Source organism: Dendrobates tinctorius, unplaced genomic scaffold (assembly GCF_039654945.1).
Source record: "Dendrobates tinctorius isolate UK_male_01 unplaced genomic scaffold, ASM3965494v1 ptg000263l, whole genome shotgun sequence".
NCBI lineage: Eukaryota > Metazoa > Chordata > Amphibia > Anura > Dendrobatidae > Dendrobates > Dendrobates tinctorius.
The window spans coordinates 6,415,844-6,428,909 of record NW_027361930.1 but is presented as its reverse complement, the minus strand read 5'-3'; positions in this window follow the sequence as shown (position 1 = coordinate 6,428,909).

Sequence of the window (13,066 nt, the reverse complement as noted above, 5' to 3'; positions counted from 1 at the left end):
GAGAGAGAAGAGTCTGGGAGTTCAAGCTCATGATGACCTTTGACACTCTCAATGCTGGAATGAATGTGTCGCATGGATTTCTGTCTTTTTACATTAATTAAGGAATTTGCTCATAAGACCTTGTGGGTGCATCACAACACATTAGGAGACCCCAATCAGAGGACAATAAAACATCCAGACTCCTTATCGATGAATTGGTCCAATATTTATGTTTCTCCCTCTCCCACAATGATAGTTTTGCTTCGCATCACTAGTCTTACTGTATCTATTGCATTTTTTCTGTGCTGTGTTGTGTATAAATATGTGATTCTTCAGATTTTGTATTAGTCAATGCCTGATGAAGAGACCTGAATAGTCTCAAAAGCTTGCAATGTGTTAGCCATTAAAAGGTATCAACCACTGAGGACTCTCAATTCTGAATATTTTTCTAGCTACTGGCTAATACGGTACAAAGATATATATCTTTCCTGTCTCTTTGGAGACGCTGTGCAGAATTGGAGATCGATGTACCGTTGGGAGCAGGGATATTTAGGGCCCCAGTCCTAGGAACGGTTCAAGGCCCCTCTCTCTAATCATGAATAGTCACAGCGTGAGCATGACAATTGCATTTTGTTAGGACTGGCATGCTACAGGGCTTCATGTAAAAATTTAAGGGTTTGTCCAGGTTTAAGATGAGAGAAGTAGGAGCAGGCCTGGTCTTCTGACTTCCAGAGTGGACGAGTCCATAAGGCTTGGGGGTAGTCCAGAACGAACTGGTGGCAAGTGTTATGAATTATGGTTCTGTGAACCTACCTGGGAATGGTTTTGGTCTGGTGCTACGCTACACCTGTCACAAGTGCTGCCATTGTCCTGACACTAGAGGTGGTGCTACCACGCATGCAGGAAAATCACTCCAATATCTTGGAGCTTTGCGGTCTGTAGTAGTTGATGTGTGGAGATTGTGGGACACCGTATCTTCCACGGATTTCTTTGCCCAGCGAACATGGTACGCTGTGTTCCCTGGTTGCCAGGCAATGCAGAACGCTGTTGTGTCTGGTACTAGGCAGTAGTGGAATTTTTTCCATTCTGCTGTGGAAGTTAGCAGAGAGTGGTTATCTAGGGATGATTGAGAAGTAGTCAACACATGACCAGTTCCTTCAGCATCAGGCGGACTATTTAAAGGGGTTGTCCGGGCTTTTCACATAATCTCAGTGCATATCTGGGCTGCAGAATGCTGACAATAAGTAATTTACCTTCTGTGGCCAGTTTGCAGGGTTTGCTAGATATCATCTCTTGCTTGTAAGAAGAACGTCCGGGGGTGTGTGCTCTGGCATTGAAATGAGAACTGGTCATTTCCTCCTACTCTACTAAATACATGCCCTCTATAGCAACAACCCCACCCTCCATAGCAACAGGCCCTCCCCGACCACATGAACAAGCCTATCCCTCCTCACACAGTAACAAATCCTCCCCCTCTAGCAGCCTCACTGCAGAGAGCAGACCACCCAGCTGCTCCTCCCCCAAACACACGCTGATCTATGGAAAGTGAAACTATTGAGGAGGAAACGACCAGTTCTCATTTCAATGCCAGAACACCCCCCCCCCCCCCCGGACCTTTATCTTACAAGAGATGATATCTAGCAAATGCTGCAAACTGGCCACAGAAGGTAAATTACTTATTGTCAGCATTCTGCAGCCCAGATATGCACTGAGATTATGTGAAAAGCCCGGACAACCCCTTTAACCCTGATCCCTGCTCAGGGTTTTGCTGTTTATTGCAGCTCAGATGCAGGGCCACATCTATAATGGGGCAATTTGAAGCGTCAGCTCAGACGGCATCAAGAGAGGGGGCGGAAGCCCCCTGCAGTCAGATAACGTGCCAATGATCAAGGTTTTTTCTTTTTTTTTTTTTTTGAGTAAGTCTGGGGTTGCCCACCCACCAACCTCAGACTTCCTGCTGGGGGGGGTCATCGCTGAGGGTGAGTCATGCTGGGGAGGAGTGAGGACGTCCAGCAGAAAGTCTGGAGGAATGTCTGGGCAGCACTCAGTCATGTAGCTGCCACAAATATTTTGCTAGTGCTGTACAGTTAAGACCATTAATTTCCCTGGGCATCATGTACTGCTTAATTTACAGACAGTAAAATGGATAATGGGAAGCAGAGCAGTGTTGTGTCACTGCCATTGTTGTGTGTGATCGCAGATTCCTGGTATTTCTCTGCTAGTCTGGAGTAATGGACCTCATTCTGGCCTTACCCTAATGTAGAAACTTCACATCCCCCAAAGAGCAACGTGACAAACTCAACTCTGCTACATCAGCATAATATATTCATTCTGGAGCAGCCCTGTTTATACATGTGACTCGCCTGCTAGGAGCAGTAGTCCCACAGCAGCCAGCACTCTTTAGGTTGTGGATCAGCAGCCCCTGACCATACGGTACAGAGGCAGCCGCAAGGCTGTGTGCAGAGCTGCACAATATGCACTACTCCATATACCAGGCGGTCAGAAAATGCTGAGGGTTGTAGTCTTACAACATATAGTGTGCAACATGCTCCTGAAAACCAGTCTACAGGCTTTATTGTAAACTAGCAGAGGCTATTAGTGCATGCTGAGAGTTGTAGTCTTACCATGACCAGCTATAGACTGTAGACTATGGACTGAATTTAAGGTACGGGCTGTCAGGGCATGAAGAGAGTTGTAGTCTCACTTCAGTTTCAGGATTATTATAAGTCATACTGTTTTGGGACATCATGGGAGTTGTAGTCTCTCAGTGCTAACTAGTACTAGGAATGTAGGTATGCACCATATTTTGGTCATGCTGGGAGTTGTAGTCTTTCAGCAGTTGGAGGAACATAGGTATGCACCATATTTATGGCATGCTTGGAGTTATAGTCCACCAAATATTTAAAAGGAGTACAAATAGGCTGGTGGGGTTTATACAATCGATCTGGTAATGAGGAGAGGATGGGTGTTATGATGAAAGGGATGCTCAGGGTGATCCTCCCAGCTTTTTGCCATGTGCCCATTAACCCTTTAAGTGCAGCACGGTGTATCCTCATTGGTGGTGAGAGCCAATCCTTCATTCATTTTGGAGCCTGTGGAGTTGGGGGTTGATCTCCCCTTCCCCAGTATCACACAGTGAGCAGTGTGGCCTGTGGCTATGTAGCCCCCCAGCTGAGCCCCCTGCTGACAGCCTGTAGCCAGTTCTCTCTTCAGTTGCAGAAAATGAAATATCTCCATGATGAGGATTTCATCAATGACTTCCTTCATTCCTGACTTACATGTTTCTTTCCCTGCTGTCTCTGACAAACTCATTATATGGGAGCCACAGAACATTGTAAAATGTGAAATTAAAATTTTGTGGAACTATAACTCCCAGCATGCACGACTACAAGCTGTCGGGGTCGAGTTTACAGTAGTTCTGCCACAGTTGGAGAACTACAGCCTGAAGAAGCGGTCAGGAGATGTTGGAAGTTGTAGTCAGTGGCAGCAGACTGAGGAGTGACTGCACCATTAATAGATCGCAGGAGTTATCAATTCCTAATTACAGCACGCAGGAATACAGTCATATGTTAAAGTTTGGGCACCCCTATTAATGTTAACCTTTTTTCTTTATAACAATTTTGGTTTTTGCAACAGCTATTTCAGTTTCATATATCTAATTACTGATGGACTCAGTTATATTTCTGGATTCAAATGAGGTTTATTGTACTAACAGAAAATGTGCAATCTGCATTTTAACAAAATTTGACCGGTACAAAAGTATGGGCACCTCAACATAAAAGTGACATTAATATTTCGTAGATCCTCCTTTTGCAAAAATAACAGCCTCTAGTCGCTTGCTGTAGCTATTAATGAGTTCCTGGATCCTGGATGAAGGTATTTGTGACCATTCCTGTTTACAAAACAATTCCAGTTCAGTTAAGTTTGATGGTCGCCGAGCATGGACAGCCCGCTTCAAATCATCCCACAGATGTTCAATGATATTCAGGTCTGGGGACTGGGATGACCATTCCAGAACATTGCAATTGTTCCTCTGCATGAATGCCTGAGTAGATTTGGAGCGGTGTTTTGGATCATTGTCTTGCTGAAATATCCATCCCCTGCGTAACTTCAACTTCGTCGCTGATTCTTGCACATTATTGTCAAGAATCTGCTGATACTGAGTTGAATCCATGCGACCCTCAACTTTAACAAGATTCCCGGTGCCGGCATTGGCAACACACCCCCAAAGCATGATGGAACCTCCACCAAATTTTACTGTGGGTAGCAAGTGTTTTTCTTGGAATGCTGTGTTTTTTAGCCTCCATGCATAACGCCTTTTTGTATGACCAAACAACTCAATCTTTGTTTCATCAGTCCACAGGACCTTCTTCCAAAATGTAACTGGCTTGTCCAAATGAGCTTTTGCATACCTCAGGTGACTCTGTTTGTGGCGTGCTTGCAGAAATGGCTTCTTTCGCATCACTCTCCCATACAGCTTCTCCTTGTGCAAAGTGCGCTGTATTGTTGACCGATGCACAGTGACACCATCTGCAGCAAGATGATGCTGCAGGTCTTTGGAGGTGGTCTGTGCATTGTCCTTGACTGTTCTCACCATTCTTCTTCTCTGCCTTTCTGATATTTTTCTTGGCCTGCCACTTCTGGGCTTAACAAGAACTGTACCTGTGTTCTTCCATTTCCTTACTATGTTCCTCACAGTGGAAACTGACAGGTTAAATCTCTGAGACAACTTTTTGTATCCTTCCCCTGAAAAGCTATGTTGAATAATCTTTGTTTTCAGATCATTTGAGAGTTGTTTTGAGGAGCCCATGATGCCACTCTTCATAGGAGAATCAAATAGGAGAACTGCTTGCAAGTGGTCACCTTAAATACCTTTTCTCATGATTTGATACACCTGGCTATGAAGTTCAAAGCTCAATGAGGTTACAAAACCAATTTAGTGCTTCAGGAAGTCAGTAAAAAGTAGTTAGGAGTGTTCAAATCAAGAAAAAGATTAGGGTATCCATACTTTTGCACCGGTCAAATTTTGTTTAAATGCATATTGCACATTTTCTGTTAGTACAACAAACCTCATTTAAATCCAGAAATATAACTGAGTCCATCAGTTATTAGATATATGAAACTGAAATAGCTGTTGCAAAAACCAAAATTGTTATAAAGAAAAAAGGTTAACATTAATAAGGGTGCCCAAACTTTTACATATGACTGTATAAGGCATGAAATATTGATCAGATGCTGCACTGAGTATAGAGGGTGAGGGATGTACAGTCGGGGAACTTATGTCACTGCAGCTAGAGGAGAACCTCCAGAGATTTCACCTGTTGATCGTCCAGAGCCACATAGAGTCTTCACATCGACCTGAGCCTGGCCGACAGAGGGGCCACATCTCCATGTCATCCACCATTATACCAAACCTTTCCTACTGAGGAGACCATCCTCTACTGTTAGATTAAGAGGGGTCATCTATACATGTGATATGTGGGAGGACAGCCTGAACTACAGAAGAGGAGCTTAGATGTGTTCTATTGGGGAGACTAGCCTGTACTTATTATAATGGGAAGACTACTATGGAAAGGAGGCATATCATTTATCTTTTATATGAAGGAGTATCATGTATATTATATAAGGGGTGCTATCCTTTACTATGAGGGAGTACCATGCCAAACCTCCCGTTTGCTGCAGCCCCACATCTCCCTCCTGTCACCCTGTGCTGCAGCCCCACACCTGCCTCCTATCACCCTGTGCTGCAGCCCCACACCTGCCTCCTGTCACCCTGTGCTGCAGCCCCACACTTGCCTCCTGTCACCCTGTGCTGCAGCCCCACACCTGCCTCCTGTCACCCTGTGCTGCAGCCCCAAAACTCCCTCCTGTCACCCTGTGCTGCAGTCCTACACCTGCCTCCTGTCACCCTGTGCTGCAGCCCCACACCTGCCTCCTGTCACCCTGTGCTGCAGCCCCACACCTGCCTCCTGTCACCCTGTGCTGCAGCCACACATCACCCTCCTTTCACCCTGTGCTGCAGCCCCACACCTCCCTTCTGTCACCCTGTGCTGTACCCCCACACCTGCTTCCTGTCACCCTGTGCTGCAGCTCCACACCTGCCTCCTGTCACCCTGTGCTGCAGCCCCACACCTGCCTCCTGTCATCCTGTGCTGCAGCCCAACACCTGCCTCCTGTCACCCTGTGCTGCAGCCCCACACCTGCCTCCTGTCACCCTCTGCTGCAGCCTCCACCTCCCTTCTGTCACCCTGTGCAGCAGACCCACACCTGACTGGTATCAAGGCTGACATCACCACCCGCCGTCGGGGACATGGCATGCTATGGGGCTCTTAAGTCGTGGGGCCCCAGTGACAGCACCGACACGGTTGAAAACAATGATGAGTGAGGGAGCCATCCGCAGATGCTCCCTCCCCCATCATTCCCCCTCTGTGTCTGAGCTCTGTGACGTCTTAGCTCAGAGGGCACAATTACATCACTACAGCGCATCCTTTGTGCCGAGCAGAGCAAAGGGTCAGAATATGCTGAGGAGACCAGAGCAGTGGGGTACAGGGAGAAGTGAGTATTTGATGATTTTTTATGTATGGAGCATTATATAGGGCCCATTATACTGTATGAAGTAATACTTGGGGTCCATGATAGCGTATGGAGTAAGATATGGGGCCATTATACTGTATGGAGCAATATATGGGGCCCATTATACTGTATGGAGCATTATGTAGGCCCATTTTGCTGTATGGAGGAATATGTGGTGCCCATAATACTGTATGGATGGTTATATGGTGCCCATAACACTGTATGGAGGACTATGTGGTGCCCATAATACTGTATGGAAGACTATGTGGTGCCCATAATACTGCATGGATGACTATGTAGTGCCTATAATACTGTATGGAGGGTTATATGGTGCTCATAAATACTGTACAGAGGGTTATATGGTGCTCATAAATACTGTATAGAGGGTTATGTAGTGGTCATAAATACTGTATAGAGGGTTATATGGTGCTCATAAATAATGTATGGAGGACTATGTGGTGCCCATTACACTGTATGGAGGACTATGTGGTGCCCATAACACTGTATGGAGGACTCTATGGTGCCCATAATAATGTATGGAGCACTGTGTGGTGCCCATAATACTGTATGGAGGACTATGTAGTGCCCATAATACTGTATGGAGCACTATGTGGTGCTAAAAATACTATATGGAGGACCACGTGGTGCCAATAATGCAGTATTGAGGACTACGTGGTGCCAATAATGCAGTATGGAGGACTATGTGGTGCCCATAATACTGTATGGAGGATTATGTGGTGCTCATAATACTGTATAGAGGACTACGTGGTGCCCATAATTCTGCATGGAGGGATATATGGTGCCCATAATTCTGTATGGAGGACATGGTGCCCATAATTCTGCATGGAGGATATGCGGTGCCCATAATACTGTATGGAGGACTATGCAGTGCCCATAATACAGTACTGTATGGAAGACTATGCGGTGCCCATAATTCTGTATGGAGGACTATGCAGTGCCCATAATACTGTATGGAGGACTATGCGGTGTCCATATTTCTGTATGAATGACTATGTGGTGCCCCATAATTCTGTATGGAGGAATACGTGTTGCCCATAATTCTGTATGGAGGAATATGTGGTGCCCATAATTCTCTATGTAGGACTATGCGGTGCCTATAATACTGTATGTAGGGATATGTGGTGTACTGTATGCTGTGCCAGGCCTACCATTGCCATTAATGATCCTTCTTCTGGATTCTTCTGTGTGCTTCTTGTATGTGCGGTGATGGCGCTGACATCCTTGTGTTCAGACATCTTTTCTCTATTTCTCTAAATTAAAATGTCAACTATTGTACAAATTTTTACAGGATATACATAAATTTTAATGAACCAGATTAATTTCTACCGATTTTAAAAATTTACTAGGGGGGGCGCCGTTGTGCAGTTCGCCTCAGGCAGCAGAGAGGCTAGGTTCACCCCTGCTCATATGTGCTTTGGAGGTGAGTGGTGCTGGTAACATTGGTAGCTATCTTTTCAGTGTTTTTCTCACTGTTCTTTCCTTTGTCTCCTTGTGCTTCACTTCCAGGCGTTGTTGCAGAGGTACCCACCTGGTTCTTAACTAGGTGTGTTTCGACTGCATTAAGCAGTCTTACTTAAAGACACTTTTTTTTTAGTAACCCACTATTGGCTCCCCATATAACAATGTTGCAACATATTCATGATCTTTCCTTTCAGATTGGACCCTCTTGACAATGACAATGGGCTTGCCAATAATTTGATTGATAGATCATTACGATGCTTTTGTTCAGATTTTGGATGTAATGTCAGATATGGGGATTATATTTCCATCTTTTTATTGTGTAACATGTCTGGTATGTATATTAATGATAGTACTGATATGCCCTGTATTGATGCTTTTTGTATTTAATGTATTTAATATGAGTGTGTTTGGCCTTTGTGGTAATTAGTTTATGCCTGCCAGCCACACTACATAAGGCTAGTTTCACACTAGCTTATTTTCCACGCAGCGCTCGGCGCCGCTAAGCCCCGCCCCCTGCCAGCTCCCTGCCCGCCCCATCTGGTCATCGCCGCCTACTATCGCACACGGCTGCATGCGATCTGCGTACCCTATCTTTAGCATAGGGTGCGCAGACCGTGCGCTAGTAGGATTTTAGCGTGCGCTGCACACTTTTGAAGGTGCGCCGGTGTGCGCCGAATGCACCATGTTGCATTTTAGCGCGCTCTGCGCACCTTCAAAAGTACGCAGCGCACGCTAAAATCCTACTAGCACATGGCCAGCGCACGGTCTGCGCACCCTATGATAAAGATAGGGGTGCAGATCGCATGCAGCCGTGTGCGATAGTAGGTGGCGATGACAGGATGGGGCGGGCAGGGAGCCGGCAGGGGGCGAGGCTTAGTGGCGCCGAGCGCTGCGTGGAAAATAAGCTAGTGTGAAACTAGTCTAAGCCAGCCTTGTATGTTTGTATGTACAGTATACCTAATAAAGACCTACAATAGGACGAAACAATGTTATGTGATGGCGGAATTAACCATTTCTTTGGAAATACATCACCCTGGACTGGACGCTGTTTGCTTTTGTGTATTATGAGTATTGTGTTATGCCCTTTGGGCTCTGTACTGCTCCAGCTGTGTTTCAGATGCTTGTAAACATGATCTGTTGGTGGACCTTGAGGACTGGAGTTGGGGAACCCTGCTGGATTCAGTCTGTGCAATATTACAAGAATGTAGAGACTGCTGTGGAAAAGACAAGTCAGAATTTGTCCTATACTCACACAAGAAACATCAGTAATGGAGATATCTGGTGTATTGCACACACTGAATTGAGCAGGGTTCCCCAACTCCATTCTTCAATGCCAACAAGCAAATCATGTTTTAAGTAATTCCATTACTCTGGTGATAACAGTATCACCTGAGGGGAAAAAAATTACATCCTTAAAACATGATCTGTTGGTGGACATTTAGGAATAGATTTTGGAAACCCTGGCATAGAGGATGGTGTTGAGTGCAAGGCATATCAATTGTTATCTTGCATTTTTTGTACCCTCCTCATTTAACTATTATAGAAAAGGCAAGGAACTATAGATATACCTTGTAATTAACCACATACTCTTATTACGTGTGTTGAAGAAACTGATTGATATTGAACACAGACTGTAGAGATTATAAAGGTAATACGATTTGTGTGTGTATGTATAGTTACCTGCTCAGGAGTATTAGGCTACTTTCACACATCAGGTTTTCGGTGTCAGGCGCGATCCGGCGTCGTGCCGGAACGCCGGATCCGGCAAATGTTTAGTAAAACCGGATGTGACGGATCCGGTTTTCTGCCGGATCCGTCTTGTTCTTGACAGACAAAACCGGATCCGTCTCATCCGGTTCATCCGTTTTTCTATCCGTTTTTCGACGGATTACGCCGGATCCGGTTTTTAAAATTGACCCTTGTGGCCTTCCGAACGGGATTGGCTACTGGAAAACTATATATAGAGTGTTCCTACAGCCCTTCTTTGACAGGTTGTCGAGGAGAAAGTGCAGGTTGGAGAGAAGAGCAAGTTACTGGCGAAGATGGATGTTGTGATTGGAAATATTTTGAAGAATTTGGCGGATTTTATAGCGGAGGCGAATCGTTTGAGGGTGATTGTTCTGGAGAAGGAGAGAGCGAGACAGCAGCTCATCAGGCATCGTAGACGACGTTTGTGGATCCACCCCATCACAGCCAAGAGAATGACGCGTGGGGTCTATTCTACACTCTGCATGGACCTTCGACGAAACCCGGATACATTTTTTGGATATGTTCGGATGAAAATGGAGAATTTTGATTACTTGGTGGAGCGCATTGCACACCTCATAAGAAAAGCAGACACCTATTGCCGCGTCTCTGTTTCACCCGCAGAGCGTCTGATGGTGACTTTAAGGTAAGCCACATTTATTGGATGTGATCGCATCAGAGCACACTTTCACTGCAATCTTGTTGGTGGTAGTTTGTATCTCCAAGTGTTATAGCTGAGTTTTGGTATGTAATGCTGTGATTTTAAACTAATTGATTGTTTTTTAATTCCCCACAGAATTCTTGCAACTGGAGAATCCCTTTCGTCACTGCATTTCCAGTACAGACTCGGGATTTCCACCATATCAGGAATAGTGAAGTACACATGCCGTGCACTGTGGGACTCCTTAGCTGAAGAGTTTTTACCAGAGCCCACAACAGAGAGGTGGATTGAAATTGCTGACAAGTTTCAACAGATATGTCAGTTTCCCAACTGCTTGGGCGCTGTGGACGGGAAACATATCCGCATTGTAAAGCCAGCCGGATCGGGATCGGAATATTTCAATTACAAGAAATATTTTTCAATTGTCCTCATGGCCATCGCTGACGCGGAATACAAATTTATTGCTGTGGATATTGGGGCCTATGGCCGCTCCAATGACTCTCAAGTTTTCAAACTGTCTGCCATGGGGCGTAAACTGTATGGAAACACCTTCCAGTTCCCACCCCCTAGACCGCTGCCGCAAACATCTGGTCCACCTATGCCATTTGTGTGTTTAGGGGATGAAGCCTTCCAGCTGTCAGAACACCTTTTGAAACCGTACTCTAGCAGAGGATTGACAAGACCAAAACGCATTTTTAATTACCGCCTCACAAGAGCAAGAAGAATGGTTGAATGTACCTTTGGTATTCTGACAGCCAAATGGCGGGTCCTATTGACTGCGATCAACCTCAAGACAGAAACTGTTGACGAGGTGATCAAAGCTTGCGTGGTACTCCACAATTTTGTTATCTGCAAGGAACCCATTTCCATTGAGGACACCTCTGAAGAAACCACCTTGCAAGATTACCATGACATTACCACTAGAAGTTCTGTGACGGTTTCAGTAATGAGGGACAATTTTGCACTATACTTTATGTCACCTCAAGGCAGAGTACACTGGCAGGATGACAGAGTGTGAAAGATTTGTGCCCTTAACCAAACTTGTGTACCTTCTGTACCAACAGTATATACCTTTGCCAACCAAAGTTGGCTATCTTGTCATGGTCTCTATTTTTAGCTTTAGGCCACAGGTGTGTACCTGGTTGTGTTTTATGCAAAGTATTTCACCTTTTAACAAAAGTTGTGTACATTGTTATGAAATCACCAACAATAAACACAACTTTTTAGGTGAAATACTTTGCTTCAAACACAACCAGGAACACAACTGTGGCAAAAAGCTAAAATTTACCCACAGTTATATACCTGGTTTTGAATACCTTTTTACCTTTTAAATACCCTTTATTTAACCTTTTTTTTAAACATATTTCGCCGCAGAAAGAAATGACAGACAACCAGTGTAAACAATAATTTAACTTTTATTGAAAATATTTTTTTGTTTGTAAACTGTTTTTAAAGTTAAAAAAACTTTTTTAATAAAGGTTTGAAAAAAAACTGGGCATTTTTATTACAAAACACATCATAAATCTGTGTAGTGTGGGGTGGAAATACTGCTGGAGGGGCTGCGGGACACTTCGACACTGGGAGTGTGGAGAGAGGATTGGGATCGTGGTGGGGAAGGAACAGTTAGAGGTGATGGTGTGGAAAAAGCTACAGAATGGGTGGACATGTGGGAGGCAGAAGAGGTGGTGGGCGATGGAGTGGAGGGTTGGGCAGGGACTGTAGGAGCAGATGATGTTGATGGAAAGTTGTATGGGGAAGGAGTTTGGTACGGGGAAGGAGTTTGGTACGGGGAAGGAGTTTGATACGGGGCAGGTTGCTGGAAGTGGGAAGATGACTGGTACTGGGGAGGTTGCTGGTACTGGGGAGGTTGCTGGTATGTAATAGGAGGGGGAGGATGGAAAGTGGCTGGAGGGGGTGCAGATGTAATAGGAGGGGGAGGATGGAAAGTGGCTGGAGGGGGTGCAGGTGGAGGAACTACAGTGGTGGGAGGTGGAGGTTGGGAGGTAACCTGCTGTAGAGCACCGTGGCACGAATGCATTACATGCATCTGCTGGGTAGGAGATAGTGTTGCCATGCGCTCCACAACAGACCTGAAAAAGGTGTGGTTTGGCGAAGATCTTGCTTCTGAATGCATGGTTTGCAGAAGTGTCTTCACCTCCAGAATGCTGGAGTTGATCTGCTGAAAGCCTGCGGAGATTTGCTCTGACAAGACTTTTAGACAGTTCTGGAAAGATGCATTCAGATGCAAGAACTCTGGCGCATAACTCTTTTCCTGACCCCTCTGCCGCTGCCGCCCAGTACCCGCAGGTGTACTAGAGGTGGCAGGGGCAGAAGGGTGGGGTAAAGGGAAAGCGATCTCCTCACCAGCAGCTTCATGTAATGTAGGCGGCCACGATGCTCCTGTGCTGGTGGATGGGACAGATGGGTCGAATGTGTGGGAAGGCTGGGAAGGTGCAGATGTACCGGGGCGGTCGAAGTGTCCCTCGGTGCCGGTCTCCTCAGGGATCGCCTCAGAAGGGTCCAATCGTGCAGGCTCCCGAGTGCTGCTCACCGTGCTGTGGAATAAAGAGAAAAAAAAACAATTAAAATAGTGACATGGTATGGCCCTGGCTGAAAAAAAAAAGT